Raw genomic sequence first — 16,589 nt, forward strand, 5'->3', positions numbered from 1 at the left:
ATAACTTTCTTAATTTCATATTCAAATCCCTTGTTGTGTAAGGCTTATCACCTTTCCTCAACACCAAACGACCCCGATGGTTTCTCTGACAATCAGTGATACCCTTTTCATACTGCTCTTGGTCAATTTTGATACATGGTCTATCACCTTTGATAGCTGGAACCGGTAGGTTTGCGTTGTCAAATTTGATGGAGCCACACAAAGCTTGTGTGAATGATATGTTTTGTGGTTCTGGTGGTTGTTGCTAAGAATCCGCCACGCTAGGCCATGGACAAGAGAAACCCATGACAAAGACGGAGATCGAATGTCGCAATCAAAACACCAAACCGAATGCACAAGTAACACCGAAAAAAATTTTGGTCGATAAACAGTTAAGCACCCTAGAGGTGCATCAATTGTTTCGTAACCCCCCTACAACAATCCTCCGGTGGAGGATAATTGATATTAAATTAGATGCACACACCGAACAGTAAAGATTGAGTGGAGATTGCACCAATCACCCTTAAGCAGAGATTGTGTGATGAATAAAACGGTGGAATAGTAGACAAACACAATTGGGTAGGCAAGAATGGACGGTGGCTGCATTCATGCTAGGAAAACCCTAGCAGAGCGTGATTGGAGACATTGTTGTCAAAATCCCGACTTAAATCCTAAAATCCAGGATTTTGCGACTTTCTTTACCTTCAACGACTTAAATCCACAGTAGAATCCTAAAACAAGCAAAGAGCAGTGCTAAATGTCCCGATAAAAAGCCATCCCGAACACAGCAAAGTACAGGTGTCAGCTGTTAAAGTACAAGAGATAAAATTTACAGTATGGATTTTGGCGGAATACAAGGGTGGATAGCCAATAAAATTGATTCGTGAGACAATCGGGATGCATGGTCTCGTGATATCAAGCAATTTCCATAAGCAAAATCCATCGATTTTGATTGCGATTTTACGATTTCTTATAAACTAAGTCATTTATGACTATATACCATTTATAACATATATTTAGTATTATTTTTTGGTAAAATCCATCGATTTTGATTGCGATTTACAATTTCCTATATCGATTCTACAAAAGTCATTGAGTAAAATCCTTCGATTTTGATTGCGATTTTACGAGTCTCGATTTTGCTATTCCCTTTCGACCTGAAGTAAAGTCCTGATTTTGACAACCTTGGTTGGAGAGACATTCCTTATTACACTAATCAAATGTACTATCTCTATGTGCGTATGGTGTTTGTTCATTCCAAAGAAAGAAGGTAGCTGGTACTTTATTAAGAAGAGAAGAAAATTCCCTGATCTTTTGTGATATGTGTTTCCCATATCCCGAGCCTTCTTAGAAGCACTGGTGGGGAAGAATGAGAGAGAATGAAGCTTGGTTCGACTTCACATTGATCCTGATTCCATCGGAGAACTTCCACGTTGATGGATACCCATATGACATATCCTATCAAGCGGTTTTCAAGATGTACTTGAAAATATAAGGGGTTGTGATGCTTTTATCGGTGCAACATTGACATGGTGCTACTAACGACAACAACAATTTCAGATTATGAGTAATTTATAATTTTATTATATTATATTTTATATATCTTAGTTTATGTTTATCTTATAAAACCATAAACCAACAAGAAGAAGATCATTCACCGTGCAAAGTATGTGTTCCTAAGCATGTCGTGCATGTGTCGTGCATAATATATCTCCAAGGGCCACAATTCATTCGCATGTTGTCGTGCATGATTTCCTCTCGTACTATAAAGCATTTTTCTTATTAATTTCTTGAATATGTAATTTATAAAGCCAACAAATTAATATTTAAAATGAATAAATAAAGAACAAAAATTACGCTAATTCCAAGTCAAGTCAAAGTCATTTTATTGCATGAATTATTATAAACTACAGGACCAATATTATAAATTAGATAAGGACCATTCTAATTTAATTGAGAATTGGATGGAATGATCGATAAATCATTCAAAGAAGGAGGACAAGCTTTACAAATGCAAAAACCCTTTGCACAACAATAGGGATATCCTTGGCAGACTTTGATGCAATCGACCATGTGAGGGCATTCAAAGGGTCCTCTTGCTTCAACGGATGCTGGTTTTCCTGTTATCCATTGAATGATAAATGAATTAGCTTAGTTATCAAATAAAGAACAAAACATGTGCAAAGGAGAAAGATATGCATAGAAAGTAAGAGGCCTAACCAGTTATAGCTATCAAAAGGACCAACAAAAATATCAAGGCAGAGCACTTTGTCATGGTGTCGTTTTTAAGCACTCAAGGATGTTATAGGGTGATATACATGTAAGCAATGCAAACATGATGGTCCTTATATAATACAAACCAAAAGGGGTGTTGAATTTATCAAAAAGTATATACTTTGTAATATTTTGATTTTTTTTTTTTACTTTCATTATATAAAATGTTAATGAAATTAATTTTTTCAATTAGATATGAGAAAAAAGGAAATCATTTTAAATCAGTCAAGTTTTTATTAAATAAATTTATTTTTAATTAACCAATTCAATTCCATCCAAATAACTGCATTCTATAATATCACCCCTCTTTTGTAAAACAAAATTTATCCTTTTGATGTAATTTTTAAAATAACATATTATATTAGCTCTAATGAATAGGTATAATTCATTTCACTACTTTTTTTTTTTTGACTGAATTCATTTGATTGCCTGATAAAAATATAAATTATTATTCTAAAAATTATTGGTTCACCATCTGCACCCCATTTGTCTAAAAGTAATAGATTGTTTATATATATTTATATATGAGTAAGTTTGCAACCTATATCCACTCTTTTTTTACTAAAAACCCATTTTATACTATTTTCAACCAGTTTTGAAAGAAGGATGTTTTTGTGAATTCGATTTAATTTTGTTTTTTGAAATAAAAAAAATTACAAACCCACTTCCTTGTTCACCCAAGACAAAATCGAATCTTGGAATGCAGCTACTTAATCGTGAAAGATTGTTCATTGATGTAGCTTAATCCTTTTGATTTTGATGAATTGAACTTATTAAAGCAACTACATGAATCAACATTATTTAGTTTTTATTTTTTGAAACGTGAATCAACGATATTATTATTATTATTAGAAGATTATAAACGTTGTGATTATGAGAAGATCGATCATAAACGTTATTATTTCATTGGCTCTAAACATAAACAAGGTTGTTTTGTGATTATGTCATAAAAGGTTTGAAAAAACGGTTATATGTGAGAAAGAAGACAAACATTATTTGGCAGATTAGAAAACATAATGAGAGGAAGAAGACATTAAATGTTGGGAGAAATAGATTTAAATTATATTAATACCCACAAATTTAAGTAGTTTGTTAAAAGAAGGATTTGAGTTTTTTTTTTTTTTTTTGTTAAAAACAACTGGGTGTATGTTGTTTAACTTACTCTTAATGTTTTTAGTGGGTGTAAATTAACAGCTTTCTATACGTGTTTATATATATTGTATTTAATTAAGATCTTATTAACAAGTACTCTAAGGACTTGTGCAAAAAAAAAAAGTACTCTAAGGATATTGTTTAAGGAACATACAATATGAAACTTTATCTAGAAATTGTTTAAGGAACATATAATAGGAAACTTTATCTTAAAAATACAAGTCAAACACATATAAAAGTCATAAACACACAATTCTTAATGTAAAAGTTATTACTTTTGCATGCTTAAACAATGCTCTAATTACACTTGTTAGCATTTTCCTTCGATTAATGTTAATAACATAAGTTCCACAAATTAAAAAAAAAAAAGAATAATCTTTTAATTGAGGTACTATGTTTTAGAAAAAATAAATATAATAATATATATCACTTCACATGATACTTGTTTCTTAAAATATTATTGTACTTGTTGTGAGTACAATATCGATAATTAAGGTTTAACCTGATTATGTCATAAAAGTGAGAAAAACACAAGAAGGGGGAAGTTGAATTGTGTTAACATTTTCTTCTTTTTAAACTAAATCCAGAGTCTAGAGCAATGTTTAGAGTCTAATGCAGCGGATATAAAAGAAGAGAGAGAGAGAGAGAGAGAGAGAGAGAGAGAGAGAGAGAGAGAGAGAGAGAGAGAGAGAGAGAGAGAGAGAGAGAAGAGAAGGACACAAAGCAATTATCCTGGTTCCTCCATAATCCGGAAGTAGTTCAGTCTCCCTTGCACTTCCAAGGAAATTTTCACTATAATCCAATCCGATTACAAATGCTCAAGCACACAAGTGATGTAATATTTTTACTGCATCAAGCTATGTAAGTATTCGTTAATCGTCTCCTCAGGGACTAGTGTGATATCATGGACAATTCAACATCAAATATCATTCTAAGTTGTAAGAGTATTTGTTTGTTTCATTTGTAACTATGTTAACTAATTATGCAAAATATACAGTGGAGATTAATAGGGCTTGTAACTTGTTATACATAGAGTTCCTTAATCAAGCATCACAAATAACCTAATGATCATATATGGTTTCTAACTTTCCTTTGATATTATCACATATCCCTCAACAATACCATTTGTGTCCAAACAATGTTGTGAAATCTATTGGATCATTTAATCGTCGATGTCTCGCACTATTAAACGATCCAAGAGTCATTCTTATCATTCAATCGATGATTTCTCACTCTATTGTATGATAAGAAAGCATTAGGTTTAGATACAAAAAGTGAATATCAAAACATTTGTTCTAAGTCTAGAATCTATGTTTTGATAGATGAATATTCTAGATCTAGGTTTAAAAGTATTTTTCAATCACTAATAAATCAAGCATGAAGATCAAGTAACTCTACTTACAAGAATAACATCAATATCAAATTAAATGTTAGAACCATATATTAATAGATCCAAAAGATTACATAGTGCTTAGATCAAGTACCTCTACTTACAACAAAAGAGAGTTAGCTACTCATTCTCATGGAAGCCTTGCAAGAATAGAGTAGAGAGGTAAGATTCATTACAACTTGTGATTTCTCAGCAAAGGAAGAAGAATCAACTTTCTATCACTCTCACTCAATAAGATCTAGCCCTTTTTCTCCTTTAATAGTATGAAAAGTAAAAACTATATGAAACCCTAATTTTTCAAGAACTCCCCCAAAATAGAAGAGAAAGGGCTATTTAAAAGAAAATAAAAATCTGGCTACTCGCATCGCGAGTGAATGTGCTCGCCACTGCGAGCAACACTTTCTTCACCATTATACGTCTATGCCACGTCACCAAAAGAGGATGAAACCGCCCTAACTCGCCTCGCGAGTTGATGTGCTCGCCGCTGCGAGCAAAACATAGCTCCTGCCTCTGGCAGCTTCTTTGCTACTCGCCACTGCGAGTTAGTGTGCTCGCCACTGCGAGCAAGTACAAGCTTCTGCCATAATTGCATTTTACTTGATTTTCTTCTTTAATTGGTGTCTTGAGTTCAACTCCTGCACAATTGGATAGAGTAATATAAATAAAGCGTAATAGGGCAATTAGCAATTATATCTCTGCTTTTCCCTAAATAACTTGCAAAACAAGTAACAAAAGTGCCTAAAATATATAATGAAATAAACACTTCCTAGCACTTATCAACAAGCAAGAGACTTCAAATACTCAAGCACACAAGCAAGAAATTTCCCATGCTCAAGCACAAAAGCAAGAGACTTCTAAACAAATAAATTATAAAGAAATAAGTTTGGCTTGAACACTTAATATACAATCAGGGGTATTCACAGTAAAAAAACAAATCAGACTCTTAAGACTCTAGAATTTCTAAGATATGAAAGTTGTTAAGACATTCTAAGTGTTTGATGCACAATAATTTTATCAGAGTTTTGACACAAATTTAATGTTGTAGAGTCTCTCCTAAACTTCAAGTCTTCATTCCTTTATATAGAGGTATGAAAGAGACGTTGTAGAGGTGCCAACACATCAAAGAGTCATTGTAGAAGGTTGATCAATCAACATTGATTTGTTGCTTGATTTGGTTAATGTCCTAGGAGGGAATAATTTGAAAATCATTCCTTGTATGGAGAATTTACAAGCAGAGACACAATTGTATCTTGTACTATGCGTAGGAAATGTTGGAGTAGTGGAGTAGTGGTTTTACAATTGTACTATTGTCCTTCCACTATCCATTCTATGTGGATAAGCATCCAATGCCTTCTAATTCTTTTGAAATAGTCGTTGTTTCAGTCTTCTATTCCTTATGCACATTTGTGTCTTTAAATATCCATTTAACTAACTTCAGGTTCTCCACTTCAAACTCTGATGGTCTTCAGACTTTGGGTGATCTTCAGACTTTGACAGTCAGCTTCTGATGGTCTTTAGACTCTGATGTCTTCAGACTCAGACTTGCAACAAAGCTTCTCTTGTAATTCTTTTGCTCTTATTTGTTCTTCTATAACCATTACCTTGTTTTAAGACTTATAAATTTTATTCTATGGTCCTGCACACTTGAACAAATATTAGCATATATCTCATTGAACTTTTAATACATTGTTATCATCAAAACTCAAAGAGCCATTGTTAAACATATTTTGTTTCAACATGTCATGCCTTAAAAAAGATCTCAAGGTGGATTTTGATAGCCCTTTTGAGTTTATGATTTCCCGACTTAGACCCTAAGTAACTTAAACCCTAAGTCAAGTTAAAGTGGAAGGCGCGTGTTCTAGATCCTTCTAGATGCCTTGGTTGAATCTTTAACCTCAAGATACGTTAGAGGCGGTTTCAGGGGTCAGAGCCTAGGGTGCACGCTTAAGGAGGGTCAACGAGTCCTAACAGAGGGTTAATGAGCCCTTAATGAAAATCTACTTAAAAGGATATATTTTAAACCACTTAATACATAAACTTTTTCTTAAAAAAGTGTCGTGTTAAAAAGGGTTTTGATGTGTACTTCAAGTCGATTTTTGTTAACAACCAGTTTAAATTTAAATTATATTTTGTTAAAAGATACAATTTAGTCTACTCTGAAAAATTATATAATTGTTTTTTTAGGGAAAAAGTTATAGAAGGGTTTTGGCCTAGTCCCCCCTCTTGTCCCTTTTTTCCCCTTTTTTTAATAAAATTTTCTCTGAGATTGACGGTATAGGATGGGGGTTCTGCGGGGTCCAACCTAGTTGGGATGCCGTTGCTTCCCCTTAATGTCTGTCCAATCTCCTGACTTAGCAAAATAGAAAAATATAATTATATAATGTACTAAAATCTATGATACAAAATTACTTTAAAATACATTTTCACAACAAATATAATCAACATAAGGGTTATAAATAAATCGAGTTGAAACTCACTTGTGCTTGACTAGAGTTAGATGTGAACATTTTTTTAACTTAACTTCAAATTAACATATTAGAAACATTAGGTGTTTAAATGATAATCACTAATACGAAGTTCAGACTTGTATAAATATGCAGTTAAATATATAGAACTGAAAATATAGTAATCTACAGACACTCTAAACCAAGAATACTAAATCACACCAAAACTAATACATGTAACAAAATAGAGTACAACAAAATTTTACAACTGAGTTGAGAATTCCTCAAAATACTCTTCCATTTCCAAACTCAAACGTGCCGCTATATTGTCGAGTTAGTTCATAAGTCAAATGAATCAAACTATATATAACTTAAGTTTAGCTAATTTAGTTAATGTATTTAATTTTTCGTTCAAACTTTGTAACTTGATTTATCAACCAAGTTCAACGATTTAATTGTCGAATCAAATTCCGAGAGTTATGTTGCTCGATTCATTAATGTTAGCCTTGATAAACATTTTTATTATAGATTAATGCTTATTACAAACATCATCATGTTTCTCTTGTTAGTTTAGATATCATAATCTTTAACTATGTTATATAGATTAGAACAAATACGAGGATCAATCAATCAATTCTCATAGAGTTAAATAAATATTAATAAATTCTACTGAACAAACTACCTGTATGATTCAAAATCATCGGTTGATGGACATCCCACAAACTATCTATTCGGACAAGATTTATTTGTGGGATCAATTTTTTCTTCTGGAATCAGCTGAATTAAAAGTTGTTAAAGTGTACGACCAAAGAGAAGAACAACACCCAATTCAACTTTTGGTGGCTCTTCATGATGATTTTGAGGAACTTTTTGGAGCTATTTTGCATTGTATTCCTCTTTCTAGTGTTGATTCATGAAATAAAAAGTAAAAAAGAAACTTAACAAGAGAAAAAACATGTCATTCTATAAAAGATATCATCGAAACATGTCATTCTATAAAAGATATCATCGAGTTTCTATGAGTACTGTATTGAGTGCCATAAGTTTAATTGGTGTTTCTCTAATGTTACGGTTTGGTGCGGTTTAGTTCGGTTAATAAAATAAAAACCGCAAACAAAACCAAGCCGCTTGGTTGAATCAAAAAATGACTTAAATACATCCGAATCAAATGCGGTTTTTTACGATTTTAGTTTGGATTTATTCGATTTGCAATTTTTCTACTGGGGTCTGTTGGATTTTCAACACCCTAATTGACCCTTCATCGTGCATATACAACATTAATTGTCTTGCGCACCCCTAATTGAACATCCCTAGTTTCTACTGGGTTGGCTCGTATTATTCAACATCAATTGATTTTGTGTGAAAGGAGGTGATGCCTTTTTCTTTTAATTCATATTTTTTGTATGCCTAATTTTGGCTTTATTCGACTACTTTATTAGCATCTTTGTCATTTACAAATGCGCTAGCATTAATATTTCCACATCAACATAAATATGTCATGCCACATAGTGATATATCATTCAAAGTTTATCATATCAGCTTCTTTGAACACGGGACTAGAAACCAAAAGCGATGGTTTAGAAATTACAAGGACAAACAGAAAAAAATATCAAGATAAAATCAAAGTTTCTTATAGTTGAAGGTACCCTAAATGAATAATTAAACATTGTTTAATCTTTTTCTTACAAAAAGACATATATAGTTATATATTACTGTTCATCAAAGTCTCAGTTTCGATTTTTTCCATTGTCAATTTAAGTAAGTCAGTTTTGTTTCAAAAATTATATATTACTCCCGCTTTAGACCTTAGACAACATCTTTTAGGTGTCATAACATTTTGACCCCAAAAATAAAAACGAGTCACAACTTTTTTTAAGCAAAACAAAAAGTATATTAAATAAAAAAAGTAATGAAGGGGATTGGGGCATAGACCTGATTCAGTAAAACCACACAAAGTGTTAGAGTCATCTCTATAGTGTATTGCAAATAGAGCCAAACTACACCAAAAGTGGTATCAAACCAACCATAAAGTTTGATGCATTTCTGAGTTTAGTAAAATGACCCCGAACCGAAGAAAACTCATTTTTGAGTCACCGTTTGTCATCGTGAAGCATAGTTGATGCATCGACTGAATGAACATCCCCGTCTGGTGTTTAGAAAAAGAACAACTCATTGAACGCGTTTACAAATACCGACCAATCAACACAAATCTCATTAAAGGTTAAAGCAGTTGAAGAGGTGTCGGTCATCGGCCACTCCAATTGGCGTTTGCGGGTGGTGTTGCCATTGTCTTGTGCAACACCGAAGGTAATTTATAAAACAAATTAATATTTAAAATGAATAAATAAAGAACAAAAAATTAAGCTAATTCCAAGTCAAGTCAAAGTAATTTTATTGCATGAATTATTATAAACTACATGACCAATATTATAATTTAGATAAGGACCATTCTAGTTTAATTGAGAATTGGGTTGAATGATCGATACATCATTCAAAGAAGGAGAACAAGGTTTACAAACGCAAAAACCCTTTACACAACAAGAGGGATATCCTTGGCAGACACTTGCGCAATTGACCATGCGAGGGCATTCAAAGGGTCCTCTTGCTTCGACTGATGCTGGTTTTCCTGTTATCCATTGAATGATAAATGAATTAGCTTAATTATTAAATAAAGAACATATAAAAATCTCATAAATATAAGAATAAAATATGTGCAAAGGAGAAAGATATGCATAGAAAGTAAGAGGCCTAACCAGTAATACATATCAAAAGGACCAACAAAAATATCAAGGCAGAGCACTTTGTCATGGTGTCGTTTCTAAGCACTCAAGGATATTATAGGGTGATATACATGTATGCAAACATGATGGTGCTTATATAATACAAACCAAAAGGGGTGTTGAATTTATCAAAAAGTATATACTTTAAATATTTTAATTTTAAATTTTAAATTTTTTATAATTTCATTATATAAAATGTTAATAAAATTAATTTTTTAATTAGATATTAGAGAAACCAAAAGGGGTGTTGAAGGTCCTCGTGAGCTTAGCTCAGTTGGTATGGACAATGCATAAAAAATATGCAAGGTCCGGGGTTCGAACTCGGCCACCACCAAAAAAAAAAGGGGTGTTGAATTTATCAAAAAGTATATACTTTAAATATTTTAATTTTTAATTTTGTATACTTTCATTATATAAAATGTTAATAAAATTAATCAAAAAGTATATACTTTAAATATTTTAATTTTTAATTTTGTATACTTTCATTATATAAAATGTTAATAAAATTAATTTTTTAATTAGATATTAGAGAAATTGTATAAAATTTTCAATACTATATTTTATAATAGTGTAAGACAAGTCAAAATCATTTTAAATAATTGTAACCAAAAAAAGAAATCATTTTATATCAGTCAAATTTTTATTAAATAAATTTATTTTTAATTAACCAATTCAATTCCATCCAAATAAGTATAACTACATTCTATAATATCACCTCTCTTTTTCTAAAACATAATCTATCCATTTCGAGCAATTTTTAATATAACATATTATATTAGCTCTAATAAATAGGTATACATTCATTTCACTACTTTTTTTTGGATTCAATTCATTTGATTGCTTGATAAAAATATAAATTATTATTCTGAAAATCATTATTATGATTGGGTGTATATAACTTTACCTCTAAATTTGTTTTGAAGAACTTTTATTTTAACTTTTACCTCTCAAAAAAACTTTATTTTAGCTTTTAATAAAAAAAATAATCCTACAACTTGACCACACAAAAAAATATGCTACAGTATATATGTTTGAATTTCATCTCTTTAAAAGCCATCACATGATATTTTTTTCTTTTATTAAACAAGTCATCACGTGTTCCTTTAAAAAATAATAAGTCATCACATGTTTTTCCAATTGTTTTTGAGTTTGATTTTTTTTTTTTCAGGAAGACTTTGATTAATACTTCAATACTTTTTTATTTCGAAATAGATGGAGAAAAAAAGTAGCAACACATTCCTTACATGTTTTTATGACACTAACTAAGGAAAATCTCAATTTCCCTCTAATTATGTGTCACATAAAGAACTGTTCTTTAATCGAATAATTTGTTATTTAATTGTATTTTTTTTTTGTGGTGGCCAGGGTTTGAACCCTAAACGTTGCATATTTTATGCATTGTCCATACCAACTGAGATAAGCACACGAGGACATTTAATTGTATTTAAGGGCGTGTAAAACCTTTTGAAAATTTTGGATATGAGCCAAAATATTTAAGTGAGTTGGGGGTCGAAGAGATCACTAGAATCATGATATGCCTCATACTATGAAAATTGTTGTTCCCACTTCAATATTTGCTAAGAAACACCAGTATTTAACAAAAATTATTCCATTGGCAGTTAACTGCCGTGGGAAGTAACCGGCGGTAGTTAACTACCGAATTCCAATTTATCTCCATCGGCACTTAACAGGGCCGTTCTTAACATTTTGTGGGCCTTAGGTCAAGGTTGAGAAAAGGGCCCTACATAATAATCGTAACCTAACTATGTTGGCACCAAGTCACCACAATACAATATTTTAAAATTTAGTTATGCTGCCACCCTCAAAACGTCGTTTGCCAAATACACTTCATCGTATATATTATTAATAAAGCCAAAATATGTTAAAGTGCACTTTTCACCCCTTAAGTTTTAAAAAGTTGCGATTTTGGCCCCTATGAAAAAAATAACAAAAGTGACCCCCAATGTTTAGGGAAATATGCTCTTTTGACCCCTAACATAAGGGAAATATGATCTTTTGACCCCTTAAAATTGTAAATTTGGAGGGCGCTTGAGAAGTGAGTGGGGTGAGAAAAGAAATAAAAAAAAAAGTTGAAGAATTGTTAGAGATTGGGCGTTTTGAATTTGTTTTAAAAAAAAGGTGAATAGATGTTTCACTGTTGTGCCTTTTTTATCCGGTTTATTATGTATACCCCCTGAAATTGAAGCCTTGCTATATACACCCCACCCTACAATTTATTTCTAGGCCCCCTACACGGCTGGGCCCTAGGCCGTCGCACCCCCGGCCTATGCCTTGAGCTAGCCCTGGCACTTAACTTCCGTGAAGCATGGATTTGCTTAAAAAACACTTCATCAATCTTCACCTGTTGAACTAATTAGCAGAAAAGTCATTTTGCTTCTACTCTGTCTATTATTCAACAAAATGAAACACTAAATAAATATCTTCAATTTTGCACAGGTCCGCGCTGTTCGCCGTGATAGCGGAGCAAAGATTACATTGCTAATGATGATTTGGTTGAGGAAATAAAGTAGTTGCTCGATAATATTCAACCAAATTTGTTCGATGTCGCAAAACAAAAACGAGATGCATGTATTCAGGTCATACATATTGAGGCAAAATCCCTAATTAATTTTAAAGATAATAAACTTTAAATGATTAAGGACTTAATGGACTTTGATTAATTTCTTGGTATTTAACTTGTGCTATTGAGTATTTTACTAAGACAGGAACAAGGTTTAAATCACACCAAGATAAAAGAAATCAAAGGACATTGAATTCATGAACTAACTCTGAGTTCAGAAAGTTAGTTCAGAATGTTGCTCAGTAAGTTGATCAGTGAGTTGATCAGAATGTTCAAACAAGAGGTCAGAAGGTTGTTCATAAACAAACCCTGATAAATCAAGAACATTTCTAAAAGATGCAAGTCATACGTGACATGAGTAAATATCCAATAAAGTACATCTGAATGGATCAATTAAAGCAATAAAGGCATTTACAAGACTAATGTCAAAAAGGATCTTCAAGGTTCATTCAAGACTATGAACACTTGAAGTACTAGGAATATTCCAGAGAGAATATTATCCTAGATGTTACATTCACTGCACTTCAATTATGTTTTTACTATTAGGATTGATTACATCAAAAGCAAGTCTTACAAATCATCCTAAGTAAGAACAAAAGGAACATTCTGATGGTCAGAATGTTTATTCCTGCACATGCTTCATACTATGAACAATGTAGTTGGTGGAAAGTTAAAAAGCAAAGCAAAAAGGAGATCTTGTCCTAATCAATCAAAGATGGACACGTTTCTTGTTGGTACTGTTCAATATCAAGTAAAATCTCCTAGAAGCATGGGCCTGAAGCTGCAGATCCACTACTCTCTCTCCTGCACACAATCCAATGCAAATCTGGAGCAACTTTATCCAACTTTATCCAGCAACATTCTGATTCATATGGAAAAGTTGTTACTTGTGGATATTGCCTAGAAATTCATAAGGCACGCATTGGATAAACCCAGAAACTCATCATACATTCATAAATCATGAACCCAGATGAAGCACATGATGAACATCAACATTCTGATGAAGAACACAACAACATTCTGATGGTCAGAATGTTCACCTAGATTTTCAAGTAAAAGCTAGCAGGGCCCAGGACACGTGGCAAAAGACCATTGGTCACCCTCCAACGGCTATAAGAGCTCAAGAACTCTATAAATAGAGATCAAAGCCTCAACATTACTTGCACCTTTGCAAAGCATACAAGAAAAACAACATAAGAGTGTTTTGAAGCTTTAGCAAAAAAATTGATCATCACAAAGATTCCAAGAAGTCTTTGAAAGTGTAAATCAATTCTCTCTTATCTTTTTAAAAGATAAACTTCTCCCTCCATTCTTTTTTGTCTGATTTCAATCATTCAAACTCAATACTTCATATAAATTGTAAAGGAAGTCTCATCTAGCTTTAGGGGGTACTAAAGTGTTAGTTTGAGCAGAAAGGTGTAAAGTCTAAGTAGGTAACTTAGCAAGAAAGGTGTAAGCCTGCTGAGGCTTAGAGAATACAGTTGTTGTAATTGTTCAGGTGAACAAAGTTGTAAGGTGCAGGATTTGAGAGGTTATCTCAAGCATCATAGTGGAAACTCTCACAAGATTGTGAGGAGTGGACTAGCCCACATTGGGTGAACTACTATAACTCTTTGTGCGTTCTTTCTCTTCTCTTTACTCTTTTAATTTCAGTATACACTATACACACACAACACAGTTATTTGATTAAAATAGTTTCTGCATAAATCTGTGTAAGAACATCAGAACGTTCTGAAGTAGTTTCATTAACTTAACTTTTCCAAGTGAACTACTTGAGAATTATTTTTAAGTTACAGGTTAATTTTTAAAGGGTCACAATTCAAACCCCCCGTCCTTGTGACTATATTGTTTACTTCAATACATACATGGGACGAGTTTATAGAAGCTTTGAATGAAAAAAGATGATCTTAGCTCATTGGTGTGACGAGGAGGCATGAATTGTGTATTTTTAAGATTAAAAATAAAACAGATTTATTGGAAAAAAATCATAGAGATTTTATTTTTTGCAGTGAATTAAATATGGTGGTGATTTGTTGGGCACAGTCTTTGATAGATAGGTAGATAGAGAGGATGAGAATGATCCAGGTTGGCAATGTGTTAAGATTTGTGTAGCTAACTGCCGGCACTTAAATGGTTATTTTTGAAATAAACATTTAAAGAATTGTGTATTTTTAAGCAAATCCATGCTCCACGTCAGATAAGTGCTGATGGAGATAAATTGGAATTCGGCAGTGAACTACCGCTGGTTACTCTCCGCGACAGTTAACTACCGATGGGATTATTTTTGTAAAATACCAATGTTTCTTAGAAAATATTGAAGTGGGAACAACAATTTTCTCACACCATAACGAGCATTTACATTTTGTGGAATATTCCTTACTCTTGATATATATCACCCTCCTCATTAACGTGTCGTTACGAAATTGATTTTAATTTTTTTTAAGAAACAAAAATGAATTATATTAAAGGCTAAGGAATAAAAACCTGTTTTATCAAAAGTTTCAAAAAAAAAAGAGACAACAACCAAAAGAGGTCAACCTCCTAAGCACAAAAGGAGATTATGCCACCATAAATGATAGCGGAAAGCAAAATTAACGTGTTTCGCTTTTAACTGTATGTCAGAAAAACTGCAACTTAATTCTATCAAGTAAATGTTCCAATGTACCATCCCTTTGTTGAAAAAATCGAGCATTTTATTTCTCGAAAAATAACCCACACCCTTGACAACCAAACCATGTACATACTAATCGATTTATTTTTGAATAGCCTCGTAACCCGCCAAACTAAATAAGATGATCTGAAACACACACCGGATTAACTGTTTTAATGGCCAACCAATTAGAAACAATATGGAAATTTTTGCCAAAAAAAAACCACAATTTAAAAAAAGATGGTCCACGTCCTCCATATTGCCACAACCACCCACGCAGAGTTGTGCATCACCCACCAAGACCCTCTTTTGATTAAATTGTCTGTCATAGTGATTAAAATGTCCTGAGTTGTCGTTGAGAATCCTAACCAGCTTGAAACTAACAACCAAAGTTTACCGAAAAAGTCACGTCTCACAAATAAATGATCATGGTCTTCATTTTTACCATAAGCTCATGTGCATTGCTGATCATTGCTAGAAAAGAGTGTTATCGTACCATACGTCTAACTTCTTCAATCTTGTTTGCTTGAAAAATAATGTCCGGTTTATGTATCCGGATTAGGTCCCGTACGAAGGAACTATGCTCCGTTGACCCAAGCCCCGACAATTTGAACTGAGAATAATCATTGCTCCTGGTAAAACAGAGAAAGATATGCATAGAAAGTAAGAGGCCTAACCAGTAACAAATCAAGAGGACCAACAAAAATATTGAGGCAGAGCACTTTGTCATGGTGTCGTTTTTAAGCACACAAGGATGTTATAGGGTGATATAATACAAACAAAAACGGGTGTTATATGATCAAATAGTATATACTTTTAATATTTTAATTTTTTTTTCTTCTTTCATTACATATTTATTCGATCTGATTTTTTTTAAGAAAACAAAATAAAATATATTAATGTATAAGCTCCTAATCCGCACAAGAAATGCTTGACTAGGACTAAAAAAAGAGTTACATTCATTATACATAAACAAGTCAACATCATCGCTAGCTAGAACTCGATACAATAGACCATCTAGGGACAATAAGAAAAACGCTAAATGGAATTAGTTCATCGATAATGAAAATCTAAACCTAAGTAAGTATTTTTTTGCTTGTAACCATCAAAACGAATAGATCTTCACATTGTCAACCATTTATTGCTAAAAATACGGCTATTTCTTTCGTTCCAAATAACCCAAATAGACAACATCCAAATAATATGAAGAGAAAAACTAATTCTCATATAATCACTAGCTAAATGTGTAAATTGCATAAAGTGATCGAAAATAGGTAATTTGTCCGCAATAGAGATGCCAAGCCAGAATATGTGTCAAAAACTGCCATAAAACGTGCAT

The 16,589-nt window shown here is 32.5% G+C and overlaps 2 long non-coding RNA genes across 2 annotated transcripts; both read right to left on the reverse strand.

Moving 5' to 3' along the window:
- Nucleotides 1-1,848: 1,848 nt before the first annotated feature.
- On the reverse strand, nucleotides 1,849-2,344 carry LOC146920711 (uncharacterized). Its single transcript, XR_015010734.1, has 2 exons — nucleotides 2,200-2,344; nucleotides 1,849-2,099 (listed from the first exon to the last, which is right to left on the reverse strand). It is a non-coding gene; the product is annotated as an uncharacterized LOC146920711 (long non-coding RNA).
- Nucleotides 2,345-9,598: 7,254 nt separating this feature from the next.
- LOC146920712 (uncharacterized) lies at nucleotides 9,599-10,081 on the reverse strand. Its single transcript, XR_015010735.1, has 2 exons — nucleotides 9,993-10,081; nucleotides 9,599-9,865 (listed from the first exon to the last, which is right to left on the reverse strand). It is a non-coding gene; the product is annotated as an uncharacterized LOC146920712 (long non-coding RNA).
- Between the last annotated feature and the right edge of the window lie 6,508 nt (nucleotides 10,082-16,589).

The sequence above is a fragment of the Medicago sativa genome, chromosome 5 (genome assembly GCF_051527215.1).
Source record: "Medicago sativa cultivar Bolivia chromosome 5, Bolivia_mono, whole genome shotgun sequence".
Lineage (NCBI taxonomy): Eukaryota > Viridiplantae > Streptophyta > Magnoliopsida > Fabales > Fabaceae > Medicago > Medicago sativa.